This window comes from Protopterus annectens, chromosome 7.part0 (genome assembly GCF_019279795.1).
Source record: "Protopterus annectens isolate FY-2018-M chromosome 7.part0, PAN1.0, whole genome shotgun sequence".
Classification (NCBI taxonomy): Eukaryota; Metazoa; Chordata; order Ceratodontiformes; family Protopteridae; genus Protopterus; species Protopterus annectens.
The window spans coordinates 298357359-298373247 of NC_056739.1; the positions used below are offsets into that span (position 1 = coordinate 298357359).

General features: G+C 39.3%; 1 protein-coding gene across 5 annotated transcripts in view; it reads right to left on the minus strand.

Annotated features, from left to right (window-relative positions):
• The window catches only part of LEMD1 (LEM domain containing 1), a 372161-nt gene that overhangs the window by 314540 nt on the left and 41732 nt on the right, over positions 1-15889 (minus strand). Inside the window, exon 1 of one of the 5 annotated variants that reach the window (XM_044076813.1) lies at positions 6444-6518. The exons of 1 other annotated variant lie outside the window; for it this stretch is intronic. The gene's annotated coding sequence lies outside the window, so the exon portion shown is untranslated. Of the gene's footprint in view, positions 1-6345; positions 6519-15889 lie in introns of those variants that run through there. 3 more of the 5 variants (XM_044076815.1, XM_044076812.1, XM_044076816.1) reach the window with 3 other exon arrangements.

A 15889-nucleotide genomic window follows, 5' to 3' on the forward strand; every position in this document is an offset into this window, starting at 1 on the left:
AGGATATTCGCCAAAAAGGTAGCCATAAGTCCTCTGGGATGTTTTTTTTTTTTTCAGTCAGATACCCACACAATGGCTGCATGAAGATACAGCTTTAGCAAAGCAGTCTACCTTCTCCTTTTAGGGGTCCATCATAAACAGCAAATGGCCAAAACCAAGATCACTATAGCAGAATTACAAAATTGAATGTTAAATTACCAAGAGAAAGACATTTCTCAATCCTCTTTCAGCACATGTATATCCCCACATACACAAGCAGCATTAAGTCACCATCATTAAAGACAGCGCAATTATAAAGGACAATCCATCATGCAACCCTACTCAGTTTTGCCTTTTTTGTGCGCATGTATGTGTACAGCCCAAGTGACATATGCACCAATAAAATTCTTTGGGAAAATTAAATAAGCCTAACACAGATGACCAGTAATAAATCAGAACTGCACAGTTATACTGTTGTCCCAGATATGCCAATAAAACATAAGCGATTAAAAAAAAGTTTGTGTAAGACATGGAACAAGGCAACTATTTTCCCTTCACGTTAAAAGGTACAAACGGCTTACCAACTGTCATTTTTTTTTATCTCAAAGAATAACCTTGTGTTATTTGCAAACATATACAGAGCATTTCCCTACATCTCATCTAATGACAAATAGATGAAGCTCAACCTAGACAAGTTCAGCTTGGCAAAGTTGAATTCCCCAAGCGCAGTCTTCTACACAGACACTGCTTGCACCATCAACAATTCCTTTCCTTCATGAAACCTTGCCTTTGTTCTTGCAGATGCTACTATATTGTTGGTATATACAAGCTCTGGAGGGCATTGCCATACAAAGCTCTTATCAGTTGTGCTTGTGAAATGGTTCTCCAAAGAGATGTAACTTCAGGAAATACAGAAGCAGATTCTCTTTTTTGGAGAGGAAGACTAGTATAACGGTTATTTGTTAAGGAGGTGGGGGGAAAAAAAAGCAGAAACCACATCTGGCATAAAAACAGGGACACTGTATAAATCTTTTAAAAACAACAGCTTGCATTTCTTAAATTATCTTAACTTGATTAGTAACACAAAGGGCAAATCAAACAGAGAAAAGTAATACATGGTGGCCTTAAGCAAAGCAAACCCCTCATGTAATGCTTCAATGCAACAAGAAGAAATGACGATACACAGGCAAACAGCCAGCAATGGAATCTTAAGTGAATTTTCCTTAAGTAGTAGGCCAGTTTTCCCACTGAACATGGAAGTAAGGTATAGTACAGTCAGATCCATAACCCTTGCAAACAAAAATCAAAACAACCCTCTTTAGACAAAGATATTTCTGGTGGTAAATTGTTTAGCTTCCTCGAATATAATTAACACATCAAAAAAACTAAATATTCATTGCTGTGAAGTGGAGATTTCAGGCTGTGATATAATATTGCTCATTTGCCGAGTACAGTTTCACATAGGGCTTTATGGCAGGGCGGGTCGCACAGGGGGGGGCCTGTAAAAAAATGAAAGAACTTTTTTCTTTTGCACTTTCAGAAGTGTTAAAATAAGAAACATTTGAAAAACGAATGCAGGAGGCCTACATTAATAAAGGCAGAGAAGGCACTTGTCCTGCTTGAAAGCAGGAAAATTCCACCTTTCAAATCCTCCACAGTCTTAAAATAATTAGTCTGTTTGTCCAGCTTGCACTCAAAAAAAAAAAAAAAAAAGTGTTTTTTTCAGGCCAAAGTAAAGGCACTGGAAAGACGCAACATATTAATCTGAATTACTGAGACCCAAAATCTGTCTACACAAAAGTTGTACAGGTTCCCCACCGAGCATCTCTACCACATTATTTATCAGCCACCAACTGCAGAACTTCATGCCTTAAATACTGAGACAAGAAAATTGCCATATTTGTGACAATATGCTTAAACTGTTCTCTGACAGAAACCAATAACTCTGAGGTTCTGACAATTTGTCCCCAAAGAAATGCAACCTCCATGCAAAAAATCACAAGTCTTTGCCTCAAGATGGACTTAAATGATGAGGAAGCTAAGAGAAGTACCATAACTTACTTGTATCAGACATGTTAACTTCTCCATGATGGAGACCATCAGTATCTTGGCATTCAGTCTCCAAAGTGCCCCCCTCCCAGCAATGTCACAAATCTATTTATACTATTGTAATTTTCCAGTCTGGGACCAACTCCAAATGCCTCCTCACTAAAGAATCCCATGACCAAAGGAGGATAAGGGAATAGGCCACAAGTGCTTATGACTGGGTGACCAGATTCCACAAGCACAAAAGAAGGTCTTAGTAATCTTCCCCTATGTAGTCCTACACAGGGCACCATCAAAACAGAGGCAAACATATAAACTACAGTCCTTGAAGTACTTGAGAGATGCACAAAAATCGTACATCAGCCTGCTCCTTTGTCCTAAGGGGAAAAGCAGAAGATGACATAACAGGCTTTCCAAATCTTTGTGGAACAGACCGAGATCCAATTTTTGTTCAAGAAAAAATAAAAAACCTAAACACACTGAAAAGTAAAACGGAAATTCCTCAGAGGTTTTCAGTGACCTAGTCTCAATCGAATAGTTATTCGGATATGAAAGCATGCAAATATGTCAACTCACAGACAAAGAAAAAATGTACATCCACCTAAAATCTGGACAGATAATATGCATACTTCCAGTAGGGTTTATACTATCCAACCACAAAAACCAATGTGCGTGCATATGTATGTACATATGTATACATACATATGTGCATGCTTATATAGATGATCCTTATTTTAAATATTTGCTGGGAAATAAAAAAAAATATATAAAAAGTTAAGCCATGCATAAAGCTATATAACCCTGTAAAATCGATTTTTTTAATACTTTAAGCCAGGATGTTTACCTATTATAAATATTTCACTAAAACATATTAGGAGGGGGTTAAATTGTTGACCCAAAATAATAAATTAATAATTACATAATGATCTATTCAAGACTCCAGTATACCAAACATATGGAAGAAAGCATTTCTTCTTCTACTCTATAAAGGTGGCAACAGCTTTGACATCACTAATTTCCGACCCATTGCTATCCTCTCTCCCATCTCTAAAATATTACAAAAATGTATTCACAATCAACTATCTTGTCCATAACCAGATACATTCCCCCACATAGCACAGCTTCAGGCCAGATCATAGTACCTGCACTGCTCTCATATCCTTTATGGCTCCAGTAACAGTGCTTGTGATGCCGGTTATGTCTCTTCACTGTTCCTAGAGCTCTCTAAGACCTCAGATTTCACATTCCCTTCTGCTCACAAAACTCACCAACTTCGGTCTCTCACCTCATACCTTAAACTGGTTCTCAGACTCTCACCAAAAGGCAACAATCCACCAAATGGCAACACACCTTTTCTCAACACCACCACAGGTGTACCTCAAGGATCTATACTAGGTCCCCTCCTTTTCAGTATATTCATCAACTTCCACACCACCCTTACCCATGGCACAGTTATCCAATATGCAGATTATTCTACAATCTGTACTGCAAAATCTATATCCCGAGTTATAAAGTCTTACCTAAAATGCTTTCACTTCAACAGAAACTTGGATGTCAAAACAACCAGCTCGCTCTAAATCCCAAACAAAATTTCTAATAGCCCCCCTACCAAAACACACACTACTGCTTTGAACAAGAATGATTTTTCTACCCACTCCCATAATACTCACACTGAAGTTGTTTCAAGTACTAAACTGCTGGGAGTTATTGATGGAAATCTAACATTTGACCTCCATACCAACATGGACAAAAAGATTAGGTACCCTCTATAGAAACAAATACTACCCTAATATTACTGCTAAAAAAAGCTCTAGCATCATCCTTCCTACCACCATCTCTACTATATGGTGCCCCAATCCTCACCAATATCCAAACCCCTTCCTGAAAACCAAACTAGACATGGAACAAATCTGCCGAATTTGTAACAAATTCAAAAAACACACCACTGCTTATCTCTACAACAGTTAAACTGGCTTAAACTCCCACACTACCTCACTTATCCACAATTAACTACTGCACATAAACTCATACACAAGTCTTCAACTTGCCCCTCCCTCTCCTCATTTGACTACATACCACCCTAACAGGCCACAAAGATCCAAAAACACAATGATGCTGACAGTTGAAAAAATTTACCTTGTCTAGCTTATACTCTTTTTACTGTCTCAAAACTATGGAATGCCTTCCCACCTTCTATCACAACAATCAGTAATCCTGCTCCCTTTAAGAGGTCTCGTATCACACCTCTTTTCTCTCTGGCTGTGTACTTGTGCCAAATAGTACCTCCTAACAATTGATCTACTACTATATCCCTCTACAATATCACTACTTAGCAGCGTTCTCTGACTTGTTGAATTCAACTGGTTATACCTACAAAACTCCAACAAGTAACACTGAAAACTGCTACCCTACCCGACTAACTCCATCCTCTATGATCAAACTGTATACAATGTTGATGTGCATAGCTCTCAACCTTTCAACTCCAAAATGAGGAGCACAAGCCCTCATAATGTGGAACAAATGGGCAAAATGTGGAACACATACTAATGGCTTACTAACAACTTCAACTAGGAAGGGCATAGGATGGTTAAAATATGCTAGTTTTACTTATAAATATCTTTTAATGAATTAATATGATTAACTTCTATTTACCATGGATTTCACTTAAAAAAATTCCTAACACAATGTGTGACAGACTCTTTCAATGTGGAACAGAGGAACTTCGAGGAACATGAACTTTTAAGACCCCAAATGAGGTATGTTCCTAGTAATGAGGTACACTTGAGAGGAACTTCGAGGAACATGAACTTTTAAGACCCCAAATGAGGTATGTTCCTAGTAATGAGGTACACTTGAGAGGTATGTTGATGTGTAATGTTTGTAAATAACTTTTACCACTGTAATATTTATTTCCATGCATTGAGATTGTATATACACTGTAGATTGTGCTTTTTCTTGCATGTATTATTAGTGTCAGGTGGAGCTTTTCTCCCAGAGCGCCTCTACTGAAAATGGGCTCCCCGGACTTTCCGGGTTAACAAATGCAATCAATAAATAATTTGCCCAAAAAAATAAATAAAATGTGTATGTATATATGTATATATATATATGTATATATATATATATATATATATATATATATACATACATACACACACGCACACACATATATATTTTATATTATACACACATACATGTACAGTTTTGACTCGTGATGCAATTTAAAAACACACAACAGCTGTACCTGCAGAGAAAGCCAAGTGTATCTACATACTTCTATTACGTGCAAGGTATTAGCCTGTATGGGATAATGTCTTTACATTCACATCATAACACCTATAGACATCTGCAGTATAATATCCCAAAAAGTCAGGACATGGATAGTCTATAAGCATTTTGAACATGCAGTCCAAGGCACCCGTTTCGGCTGTATACAACCACAAACGGTCACAATCATCCAACTCCAATTTAAAAAGGTACACGTACTCCGACTGTAAAGTGGTATTGCTGAGAGTGCCGTTCAAATAAGACTTAACCCTTGGGGCCATAATCTTGAACTGAGCTGGTGGCAACTCGTGCAGACGTAAAAGATAAAAACACCACCTACCGAAAAGAAACTGGAAGTTCCCCAATACCCTGGCCACATTTCCCCTAGTTATATAAATACAACCTCAGGTCTCTCCTCAAAAGATGCATCCAGCCTAGTAGCACTAACCCCATCAACAAAAGATAACATTAAAATAAAACGTATAGCTAGAAACCTACCATAAATATAAAAGTCCACAGAAAGAAGAGTCACTGCTACGGTCACACAGGCAAAATACACATATATATTTAATTCAGAGGGTCAGTCTCACCTGGATTCAATACAAAAGAACAGTTGAAACAAAAATGCGGTAGACTAACGTGTGTTTTTATTAGTTTACTTTGAGCGTTTTAGTTTTGTATTTTGGTTTTATGACATTACTGATAATTCAGGGTGTTACTAAACTCAGTCTTAAACACGCAATTAAAACACTTCCCCGTACATTACTCTTGGAAAAAGCAAAACAGAAACAAAAAAATAGTTTTAAAAACTAAAATAAGCGTTTTACGATGAATGTTGATTCATCTACATCCTCCTCAGAGGACTTACTGTACCAAAACCAGCCACACAGTAACACTTCCCTAGAATGCGATGGTCCCTGGTCTCATACAAGTTACATTACTAATAAAATGCAGCACTTTTTTGTCTTTGCTTCATATAAGAATATACCACAAATTAATATTTTCAAAAAAGTTTCTGTCCATTTCACAAATAAATACAAACACAGCACTCACTTCTTGCTTCCAAGCAAAAGCAACAATATACAAAGTGCAAGTAAAAAAATATATATATATAAAACGAATCTACCACTTCTAACTACAAATAATAATACCGTTTCTCCTACACACTATTTCTCAACCGGACCAAGTCTTAGGTATTACGCGAACCACAACTAATAGGTTCCCACCCCTACTCTTTCCTCATAGGCCATATAGTTTGTCAGCAAATTCCACAGTCCAATCGTTTCATGCATCACCAACAGACTTGCTGACCTGCCCACAAAATGTGAATAATGGCGCCAACAGGTATGGACTCATGAAGGGTTAGGTCAGAAGTTTATGAGTGGAGGACCTAATGAGACTCACAAAGGTTGGAATATACCGAACAAAACGGTACAGTTGAGTAGTTGCTAATGGAAAAAAATAAAGACGTTATTGCAAACGTTTACCTTTCGCCTGTGTTGAAGCTGAAAAGGATCTTGACTACCCTCTACCTGTTTAAATCAATAAATGGTAGCTCCCCAGACTCGTATAGTGTTTAGGAACGGCACCAATGAGGTTATGACTTGTGTGATTTGGCTACGTCGTATAGTTTAAGAAAAATTGCATTTTAGAAGAATACGGGGAAAAGCCGAAAGACACAACAACGCCTTGAGCGTAGTATTGACATCGTGTAGTTGTTTTGTGTTTTTGAAGTTAGATTGTAATATAAGTAGAGTCCTTTTTATAGCGGATAGCATGCTGAATAAATGTTTCTTTGTAAATAAGTATACTGTATATGTGTCTCTATTTTATATATATATATATATATATATATATATATATACACACACACACACACACACACAGTGGCGCGCCTAGCATATTAGACACTTGGAGGAGCACACTTTATTTTGACCCCACCCCGCACCCCCTATCGCACTATCACTGTCTCTCTCTTTAGCATATTTGACACCTGGAGCAGACTTTATTTTAACAGCACCCCCCCCCCCCCATATGTTTTGGTTTTATATTACAACAGTACCCCACCAGATGCGCAGTATTAAGGACCTTCCAAGCCCCACCCAACATCCTGCGCATGACGTTCATTGTTATTGTACGTCTCAGTAAATAACACCTTATTCATAGGGTTACCACCTGTCCTACTTTGTGAGGTACAGTCCCTCTTTGGGCAGTTGTGTCCTGCAAAACAAAAACTGTGAAAATGGCAAATGTCCTGAGATTTTAAGACAAAATTATTTCCAATTTTTTGTGTAATAGTTGCATAAAACAGCTATTTTGTATATGAACCACCTAAATGTTATATAAAACAGAATAAGCAACTGAAATGCTACAAAAATTTGCTTTTACTTAGGCAAAAAAGTGAAGTTCTGTCCTTTGTACTGGCTGTGGTTATGTTTCGGACTGTAAAATCTAACATTTGTACCAAAAATGTCCCACTTTGGGCATTTTAAAAGGTGGCAACCCTACTTATTCACCAAAATGAGTATTCATAACCTTGCAGTTGTTTCTGAATATTGGAAACTGCCGCTTAACCTACATTAACGGAAAGTATAGTAGACTATAATATGTTTATAAATATACACATACAGAATGTTTCCTCACACCAACAAGGTGTATGTACTGCATATATGTCATTTTTTTGAACATACACACAAACAAGCTAATAGAAAAGCTGTCGGTGTTAACAATGTAGTGAATGCACTACATTCCAAATAGTACACTCAAACATTCAATCATATGTATTTCTAGAACCGTAGCTGTGCGTCAGCTAAATACTGATTACACATATTATGCAACAAAAACTGAAATCCCTTATTAAAGCCTCCAAAACTAGTTATGAAAACAAAATTGCAACAGATGCTAAAGATAACCACAAGGCATTCTTTAGTTACGTCAAGAACCTGCATAACAATACACAGGGGTGCTCTGAACTACTGCACAACGGCACCACTTATACTGAACCAACAGATATTGCCAACATCTTGGTAGACCGGTTTAGTGCAAAAGGGCCCATCCCAAATCCCAATACCCAAGGAATGTCAAATCCCTAATATCACAGCTACTCAGGTAGAAGCCGCACTATCCAAAGCCAAAAATACAGCCTCCATGGGACCTGATAATATACCTGGCTACGTGCTACACAAATTAAAAGGGAACTGGCACCTCACCTTTGTGGCCTATTCATCCACAGCCTCACTTCAAGCTTTGTCCCCATCGAACGGCACACCGCTACAGTCATCCCTCTCCACAAAGGGGGGGGCGACTACTGACCCAGGAAACTACTTCCCCATCAGCCTGACAAGCCTGATCTGTAAAGCCATGGAACACGTCATTATGGACCTCATAAATAAGGATATAGGAAACCTTCAAACCCTGGATCCCTCACAGTTTGGGTTTGTGAAGGCCAGATCATGTCTGCTCAACCTGATAGACTTCTTTGAATCTGTCACCAGAGCAGTCGATGAAGGCAAGGCAGTCCATACAGCACACCTTGAAATGGCCAAGGCCTTCGACACTATCCCCCACTCAGGGATCATTGACATACCAACCTAAGCATTAACCTCTACATCATAAGATGGGTAGCCAACTGGCTCACGGACAGAACCCACACAGTGAAAGTAACGGACTCGAAATCCGACTACCAGGCAGTCATAAGTGGCGTCCTACAAGGATCGGTCCTGAGTCCTCTCCTGTTTGGTATATACTTCTCTGAAGTTCAGGCCAAAACCAAAGGACTCTGGTTGACCAAGTTCACAGACACCTACAAACTAGGAGCTATTATCGACTCTCAAGCTGACATCGACATCCTACAAAAAGGCTTCACTGACACCAATGACTGGTGCCGGAACCATGGTCTTAAGCTTAATGCCAAAAAGTGCGTCATCCCCTTTGGGAAAAACAAGATACCCATGAACTACCACATTGATGGTAGCCCTCTCAACTCCAAAGGTGTGATAAGAGATCTAGGGACACAAGTGGATAGCGACATCTCCTTCGACAACCACGTGGCCACTGTAGTTAGAAAGCCCTTCTATGTGGCACACCTCATTACAAAGGGTTTTTCATCCAGGAAGAAGGAGGTCATAATTCCTCTCTACTCATCCCTCATTAGACCCATTATACAGTACAATGCCCCATTTGACATGTACCTCACTAGACACCTGCAACAATTGGAGAGGTCACAGAAATTCCTCACAAAGAGGATCCTATGACTCAAACACTTGCCCTACACAGACAAACAAACAAACAAACTACAGCTATACTCTATCTCATACTGCCTACTTAGAGGCAATCTCTACTTGGCATACAAAGTCATGTCGGACCCAGTGTTACTAGACATGCTTCATCTGAAAAAGACTCAATCCCTCCGCACCACATGGTCCAAGGACCTCAACCTCATCACCACAATAAACAGAACTTCCTGGAGGGACAGGTTCCTAACCCATAGACTACCCATACTCTGGAATAAACTCCCCATTCATGTCAAGCAGAGCACCTCACAAGAAAAAATCTTGATGAGTGGATGGGTAACAGGAAATTCACCCCAGGGATCATTTCAACAGCTTTGCTTGATAGGGGTACAAGGAACTAACGTCCGGCAACAGGACATCTGGGTATGTTCTTGGGCTAGGCTTGTGTTGGCTCCAGGACCATTAGCCTAATACTCACCTATGAACGTATTACACATACAAAATATATTGCAATTAGTTAATTCTCGCATGCTTCTCACTAGGACTTGAATGCAATGCATTAGTGGCGAACATAAGCAACTGAAGTTCTTGGTGGAAAACTGCACTTTTGAGCCTTCTTCTGTAACGTACCACGCACACTACTTCACATCAGAGAGAGCCATAGATCTCAACCTCTTACGAGGCCAGTGTGGAACACAGACCCTAACAACATGTGACAAATGGTCAAAATGTGGAACACCCTATTTTCGCACTGAGCAAAACATGCCATTGCCATGGAGCATGGTAGAACATCTGTAAAATTCAATAAGACACACTTCTCAGATCTAAAACCTTTATTTTATACTCTGCAATACCATAACCACAACATAAGTTAATGAAACAGCACTTTACAAAAATAAAAATCACATTTACTACACTTTCTAAACAGACATATTACAAGTCACACAAATGATTTTAGTTAGACCAAGTTAAACAGCATCCTGTCATATGTCAGATGTAGACTTGCTGTATGCTGCTGTGGCTCTCTTGGCAACCTCTAAAACATGTTTTGGCAGCTTAAGATCACAGCAGTCTAGTTCTTCATTCATTTTAACTGCCAACAAAGAGTTCAATGTTTTTACACTCTGGCGCAGTTCAGCCTTTACTTTCCATACCTTGCTAAATGCACTTTCAGCTTGTGCATTTGAGTGTGGCAAGCAAAGTAGACTCATCATCAGCTGCTTAAAGAGTGGCAGTTTCCCTTCAGTGCAAAGATCCCTCAGAAGGTGTGCCCAGTACTTTGACACACGAGTGGGGCCCATCTACTGGATCTGTCAGATTCCCCTTGTCCTTGATCTGATATTGGGTAAACTCATCAATTAATTGTTCAGCCTCAACATCATTTTCACACACACACAGACAGAAACCAACATCCCTGACAAGTCCAGAAGAAATGTCCAATTTTTTAGCCTAATTAATAACTCATGCAGCATCTTTCAGTAAGTGATCCTGCATGGGAAACTTTTTCAGCATTTTCTGCAGCAATGCAGCATAAAATGCTGTAACTGTTTTATAAAAGTTGAATTCAATGACTGTGCTGGCAATATCCTCCTCATGGCTGTTCATGTAGTGCTTGACTTCATAGCCAATATACAGTTCACTGTTTGGTAGAACACAGCTACTGTCAGTCAACACTGACACATCACAGTGTTTGATTAGTCTAACACCAGCTGCGGGTCTGTGGAGTCTGCCAGCATACTGCTGCAGGAATTTATGCACAGTGGCATGCAGTGTCAGTAGCAGTAGCACTTCATGATTCTGCAGGTTTTTAGAAATTAAGTCAGTCTTAGCAGACCTTGGCTCTGCAGACAGAAAATAAGAATTTAGAGCTAGCCACGTGTCCAGGGTTCTGTTAATTACGTCACTAAGACTGAGCCATCTAGTAGGTGCATGTCTAATGATCTTGAGGGGGTCAGTATCTGTGAACAAAGCAAATTCTTGCAGTTTTTGTTGTCTTTGTGCACTGGAATTGAAATGGCAGTACACATCTGATAGAAGTTCTTCAACTGGTGAATATAGTGCTTTTACAGAAGCCTTACTGCAGAGATCTGCCAAGTGGCAGAGACACTCCATGTTTATAATTGTAGGCTTCACCTCCTTTAAACAAGGCAGCACAGAATTGTGTTTTCCAATCACTGAGGCAGCATTGTCTGAAGAAAAACCCACAATGTTGGAAACTGGAATGTTAAGTTTTGTCAGAGTGGACATTAAAGCATCAAACATTGCTTGCCCAGTTCCTGACACACATTCTGGCATATGAAGGAACCTTATCACATTTTTGCTTGCCTTTTCATCAAGGTAACCAACAAGGATCACTAACAGTTTGTTATCTCCAATGTCTGTGCTTTGGTTCATATACACATAGAATGGTGATTTCTGGCAGGCTGCTGCAGCATCATTCTGGTAATGAGCCCCCAGAACATCCCATGCAATGCATGCTGCCTTTATTGCTCCACATGTAATTTTCCAAAGAACATCTTGATCCTCTCCACACTTCTTCATAAATTTCAGGATGTGTTCTCCTGCTACAAATGATAAGTTGTGTTTAGCAAGGAGAGACCCAAAACCAACCTCTTGTCTCCACTACCTTTGTACTTGCTAAACTATGAGGTCCAAAGAAATCCACAATAGATCTTCCAGCTGCATGCTTGCAATTCTGCCTGTGATTCTCACTGTTGGCATGTAATTGCAGATCATGTCGGCCCCCATGATGGATTGTGAAATCAGTGTTACAAGTCTTGCAGAAGGCATATTTCAATCCGTGCTTACTCATAGAAAGCCAGTCAAAGGCACTTGCCCAGCTTGGCTGAAAAATTGTGTATCTTCTCTTCTTTGGGGTGTGATCTGTATATACATCCCTGTCTTTATTGTAATCTGGGCAGTCTGTACCTAGCAGGTTTGTAAAGCAATGGTGTTAAACAATGACAAACAAATGGGGCTATGTGCAGAAAGGAAAATTAGAAACTCTCCTCAAAAGCAAAGATATGAGACAATAGGGCCATAACCTACCCATATCACTGGAAGTTTCCAGACTTTGCACCGTCTTCTCTTGCTCATCTCTGCTCTTTTTATTTACTATAAAGGCCTGCATGATCAGATTATTCATTCCTTGCTTCGACGATGACTCTTTCAATCCTCTGGTGCTCACTTGCCCACCTAACCAGTGTTGCAGAAGGGAAGAGTGACTTTCATGACATTCAGTACTCTCAAAGCACCCTTGATTATATCTCAAAATTCCAAAGGTGCTTAAAAAAGGTACTTAAAACCAGGGCCCTCTGTACTTTTACAAGAATGTGTCATTTAAGGCATCATGCCTTGGGACAGTTAAGACCAAAGAATGCAAGATCTCACGTCTTTAACCATGAAAAATAAACACACCAAGCAGAAGTCTGCATGCATACATACATATCCCAACACTTGTAAATCCTAATACCCTACCTTAAAATCCAGATAGCACACTAATGGCAAAAAAACCTGTTCCAAAGTATACAAAGGTTGTAGTGATACTGGCATGAATGTGCTTAGTTTCCAGTTGTGGAAACACTACTGGAAAAATGCCACTGAGTAAAGATAAACCAGAGCAGAATGAGGGACAAAACCAGACCTGACACAATATTGCTATAAACCTGAGGCATTGACAAGACAATGAGAATGAAAAAGTTTTCTGAAGTTTACAGCTTTGTAGTTAAGTGAAATGCATGACATTTTAGACACCAGCACAGCTATACCTAGAAATAATTAGGTGAAAGCAGAGACAAATTACTGAAAACTGAAACAAGAATAGAGAAGGTGTACTAATAAACGCTTTGAAACAAGGGTATAATTCTAATTCCTGTTTAGTGCCCAACTCAACAAATCCCAAAATAATCAGGAATAGACACTGAAATATTTCAAGTATGGGCATTAATGCCTGCCAATATTCTACTGAACAGCCTAGCTCAAATTCCCAGTTCCTACCTTGTTATACCACCTCTTTCAGAAAAAGAAGAAAACTTTATAATGGACAAATTACTGTCAACACATCATGATTAAGTTAACTGAAATCATTGCAGTACTTAAAATTAGAAAAATTGCCATTTTCCAACATGTTGTCAACCAGAAGTGCAATACGGTCGCATATGTGTTTTCCTTGAGCAGTTCAGCATCTTGCCATTATGAAAATACAGTAAAGTTACACTCTAAAGTTCTACCCGAAAATAAAACTGGATACTTTAAAGGATCTCATTACTATAAAAAACTCACTTTTGACATCCATTCTGACATACCTCTCATCCTCGTAGTGCAAGAAATCTGGACAAAGCCCAATGTAATAGGGGGACAAGCAGCACAAAAATAGAGACACTTTAAATATTGCTCTTATAAACTTAGAAATATTGCTCTTATAAATTTAGAAAGTTGCTAGAATAACAGAACCTGTCTTGGCATACAGCTTCTCAAAGAAATGGCAATTACTTTGAGAGAAGTACTAGGGGGACAAGCAGCACAAACATAGAGACACTTTAAATATTGTTCTTATAAACTTAGAAAGTTGCTAGAATAACAGGACCTGCCTTGGCATACAGTTTCTCAAAGAAATGACAATGACTTTCAGAGACATACTACGGGGACAAGCAGTACAAAAATATAGGCACTTTAAATATTGCTCTTATAAACTTAGAAAGTTGCTACAATAACAGGGTCTGTGCTAGCATACCAGTTCTCAAGGATAGGGAAATACTTGCAGAGATAACCATTGCAGCTAAAACACTCTGCCTCTGCCTATGTAAACAGCACCAGCAGCTTAATACAATCCAAAGACTCCACAGCAGCAGCACAAATAATCCACGGCACAAACTATGACGATCCCGGTTGTCCAGTAGGCAGCAAAATAAAACCTCAGCCTTCTGACCAATCTTGATCCACCAAAGCAGCAAGGTCTCTGAAGTCCCTTCAGCTCACTGACTCATCCTGGCAGGCTGGCTTCCAAGTCCCGATGTCTTCAAACTGCAGCCACTCCTTCCTTCTTCCCGGACTTCTTCCTTCCAAGTGTAGCTCCCACCTTATTTCATTGTAAAGTAATAGACTGTAGTTTTCCATTTCACCACAAGGTGGAGCTCCTTTTCAGGAATATAAAAGACAATTTCGAAAGTGAAAGAGGAGACTGGAACAATAGCTGAAGGAGGGAAGACTGAAACACGTAGCTGAAGGGAAAAAGGGCCTTGCAGCATGACTGGATTTTCTTTTCCAGTGCTTTGGGACAGGAAAGTGAAGTAGCAGATTGTGTCTGTCTCTTGCTGAAATCCTGGATGATGGTATTTTGTGAAATCAGGAGAGAAGTCTGAAACCAATAGTTCCATGCCTGCTATGATTCAGCAAGAAAAGGAGTTCCCTTGTGCCTAGTACAGAGAAGCCGTGGATGATTACCAGAGTTCTAGTAGGTGATTTTTTTACTTTGCTCATCAGAGGAACCATGGTGCCTGGTCACTAGGATATTCTCGACGGAGTTGTGAGAGGCTCTGGCCATCATTTTATATTTTTATAAGATTGTGGTCCTCCCCCCACAAATGCTTTGTGGATTGCAAATAACTGGGATACAAATGAGTTCCAAATTGGGCCACATTGTGCCAGCAACAAGACTGTAAGTAGTCACTGGCCAGTGAACAGGGTATAATAGAGTGTTTCATAGTTGGTCTGTTTAGAATTGAGCAAGGGGGTAGAGGGTGTTAGTACTGTTAAATGACATTGCATTCTCTCATATTTTTATTGTGGCACTATAAATCTTTATTGTTCAATGATAATGCATTTTGCTGTGTAAATACTGCTGCCTTAAAGAATCTTTACTGCTCAATGACATTGCATTTTCTCATATTTGTATTGTTGCATTATAAATCTTCATTGTTCAATGACATTGCATTTTGCTCGTGTTAGTACGGGTCTATATTATATTCTCAAAAGCCCACAATATCGAAGCTGATATTGTCGACACGAGAATAGCGAAAGCACACATCGAACATGTAAATGGAAATCTCCATAAGGGGAGATTTCCATTTACTGCAATGTAGTGTGGTCTCAGAGTTGGTATATTTAAGTAGCGGGGGGTGTGGGGGGGTGCAGGGGGGCTTGCCCCCTGCTTAAACCCATTACGGTACTTTTTTCTTTCTTTTTTTGTTGTTTTTATAAGTTCGATGTTTGAAGACATCGACCATATGGTGTTCGATGTTTTCAACCGCTGCTGCCGTCAAGAATTTTGCTGCTCAATGACACTGCATTTTCTCATATCTGTATTGTTGTATTATAACTCTTTTATTGCTTAAGGACATTGCATTTCTTTCCCATGTTTGTTTTTC